Genomic DNA, 3469 nt, shown 5'->3' with positions numbered 1-3469 from the left:
GTATTTCAGGAGCCGTCTTGTTCGGAATTGAGATATTAACAATATTACCTGCATTGGTTATTGAACTGTTTACACACAACGGGTATTCAACACTTTCTAAAATTGTGGACTCGCCAGCTTTGTCTGATACACTTGTTACATGCTCGCAGGTTGTTAGGTACTTGGAAACAGGAACTTGCTGGCTGGAGGGCTAGAGTGGTCATGGTTGCATTGATGGATTTATTTATCAAACATTTATTTATTATGGTTGCTTGAGGAGTATTTACATTATGATACATTAACGCTTCCGCTGAACTTGATGGTTTTCGAATTATTTATGTTTGAATCTTATTACTATTAAATGATGAAACTATATTTTAAACTTATGGATTCAATGTAATTGGTGGCTCATTTACGACGAGGAAATGTGCGGAAGCATGTATCTTTATCGTGTTCGGTCCTTCGATGAGCTTGATCGTCTTCCGGCATCCAAAAAGAACCTACATTTCATAAACATGAAATGCTTTAGTCATACGGGGATTGTAATAAGTCTAAACAAATCCGGTAATGACAATGGAAGGAAAAAGAATCCCAACGTTAAACTCTTGATCTCAAAACATGGATTTCCAACTGGCCTCCACCGTAACTTACGGTGGCAGGTGGCCCCTGGTGTGACATGCCCCTACCGTAAATCAGTAGGGGGCTGCCGTAAAGCCTTCAGCTCCACCGTAACTTACGGTGGCACCGTAAGTTACGGTGGCCCCTGCATTCCAGCTTTCCTATTTTGCCGTTAATTGGCACGAAAACTTTCGTATCTTTCAAACCGCTTATCCGTTTGACCCACCGTTTCTTCCTACATGATTGTAATTTGACCCTTCATAATATGGAGTCAAAATCCAACATCCGAATTAACAAAATTTAAGACTTTTAAGTCTTCGGCTTATTACCATTTTTACCAAATTTTGACCCGTTCACGATTTTATCAAACAAACATGTTTACTTGATCCATAAACTCATGGAAATCACGATTTCAATATTTCCTATCAAATAATTCATAGATCATGGGTTTCTTACTTAGTTAGAACCCGTTTACGTTCAAGTGCTTATTTTGACCCGTTAAAGGTATTTAAGCACTTTAAAGCTTAAAGTCGCTTTCATTCATTTCTAGCGTTATATACAACATTCTTATCAAGTAATCTTCCACCACAACTATAATTGTGGTGGACTTAATGAGATGATCTATATAATCCGAGTTTTTCTCGTCTGATTGCTAATTTACGGCAAAGACTCATATAGAGTTATTTGACCGAAAGTTTACATCTTTCGCTTCTTGCACTTATTCCAATTATTTATTTGATCATAAAACTCGTTTCAAAACTACCTTTAAAGGTTGTTTATTCGAATTAGCCAACAAGGGCGTTTTAGTCAATTTTAGTCATTCTTTTACGACGAAGGACTATTAGTGCTTGTTTGAACCCCAAATCCGACCTTTTAACCATATTCTTGTTTAGAAACCAATATGTTTCTAAAACACCTTAATCATAACTCAACTTATTCGTTTTACCTAAAAGATAACCGAATATCTTATTTTAACCTCGCCTAACTATTATAAAACTCCAAGCTCTACATGATGAGTTGTATTATTATACATACCTGGCTCGGATCAATATATTGACCCGTTTCAATACCTTTCCTTAGTGGCTGCTAAGCGATAGCGATGTAAGCATCCATGTGCTATTTATTTCCTAAAATCATGCATCTTGACAACCCATTAGTCGATATTGTCAAAGGGTGATAATTTCACCTTTTGACCCGTTTGGCCGAATTGACCGATTATATTAGCGAGATGATATTTATTACCACCTCATATATATATATGACTCGCTCTGATTTACACCGTGCGGTCACTTACATATAATTCCATTTCTTAACACTTTTTAGCCTACTATGGCTTACGTCATAAATTATCTTTTTCGTAATACGACAAAAGGATATTATGAAATATATGACTAGTGTAAGATATACTTACCTCGTGTCCGAACTATGTTTTTTTCCTTTCCTTCTTGATTCGTTTGACCCGTTCCCTCATCAAGCTTCCACCTAGCTTGTTACGCGTCAAACTATCATCATTGTTTTCAAGGTGGTTAGTTTAATCACAATTTAATACGATTATTCCACCTTACGCATTTCATACCAAAGATTACCATTTATCGCATTATGGGTCAGTTTGACTTTTCGAAAGTCAAACATCCCTTAATATGCACATTCATGTTCCTTAGCTAGTTTAGGCATTTTCAATTTACCCGGTGGGCGTTCCTTTAAGCTATCGTTCTAACGAATCTTTTAACTCGAGTTCATGCTATTGTTAACACTAAGTTAGCCTAGTTCTTGATTATCGAAGACACTATATTTCTTTATCTCATAAAATCCACGGGTTTTCCCTCTATAAGTGAAACCCGTTTTGTCATGTTATTAGGCATTTATCCAAACCAAGTTCTATCTATGAACTAGTAGATATCCAATTTCACTTAGGCATTACATCGAACACCTTATGGGCATATTCTATAAATAATTCATTGACAAGCTCATGACTTGTCATATAACCCGAATTTTTCATCATTCAAACTATTTAACACACATATTTGCCTTTAAAGTTCTGAAATAACTTTGCATATGTCAAACTACACTAGAACAACCCAAAATTTCCTAGTGTTTATCAATTCTACTTAACCCACTAGTCACCTACAATGGTGACCATGGTTTTTACTAGAATTTAGCACATGAATTCAGTTTTCACTAGAATAGTATTCACAATTCTAGTGTTTATCTAGTCTCTACAAACTCAATAATCATCTACTATGGTGATCAAAATTGCTAGAATCATCACACTAAATTTCAACAAGAATTCATCTAGGGTTTTATCCCTAAACATCATATTACTTCTAATTTCATCCATGCATTCAAGAAATCAAGCTGAATTTTCATTTTTTTAACCTAGAATTCAAGATGCAACAAAATACCACAATTTTGCATACCTTTTGATCCCCGCAACGAGATGATCACTAATTCATGCTTGAAACTTGATTTGGAGCAGATTAGAGGCTTCAATTTGTGAATTTTGGGAGATTTGGGGTTTGATGGAGAAACCTGGTCGCCCCCTGTGTTTAACATCGACCAGACACACACACTAAGTGTGTGTTTGGTGTGGTTTATTTTTGTTTTAATCATACAACTTTCACAATTGCCCCTTTTTAGTCCCTCGTGTTTTTATTTTGATCAAATGAAACTATAATTCATTATTTATTTAGTCACATGTTACTAACTAGGTTAATTACTTCTAGTTACTTTAACCGGTTCGGGAAGTTATAACCCGTTATGTTTTAAGTCCAGTTAATTTGGCCTTTTTATATACTTTGTTTTCTCAAAGTATTTATTCCCCTTCTAACTAATATTAGGTTTATTTATTTGAGTCCTAATATTTACCGGGTTA

At 35.3% G+C, this 3469-nt stretch overlaps 1 long non-coding RNA gene across 1 annotated transcript; it reads right to left on the bottom strand.

Moving 5' to 3' along the window:
• Positions 1-436: 436 nt before the first annotated feature.
• Positions 437-3151, bottom strand: LOC118490226. Its single transcript, XR_004888708.1, has 3 exons — positions 3015-3151; positions 1633-2099; positions 437-479 (listed from the first exon to the last, which is right to left on the bottom strand). It is a non-coding gene; the product is annotated as an uncharacterized LOC118490226 (long non-coding RNA).
• Between the last annotated feature and the right edge of the window lie 318 nt (positions 3152-3469).

This window comes from Helianthus annuus, chromosome 3 (assembly GCF_002127325.2).
Source record: "Helianthus annuus cultivar XRQ/B chromosome 3, HanXRQr2.0-SUNRISE, whole genome shotgun sequence".
NCBI classification, from domain to species: Eukaryota; Viridiplantae; Streptophyta; class Magnoliopsida; order Asterales; family Asteraceae; genus Helianthus; species Helianthus annuus.
This window is presented reverse-complemented; position numbering and strand designations above follow the sequence as displayed.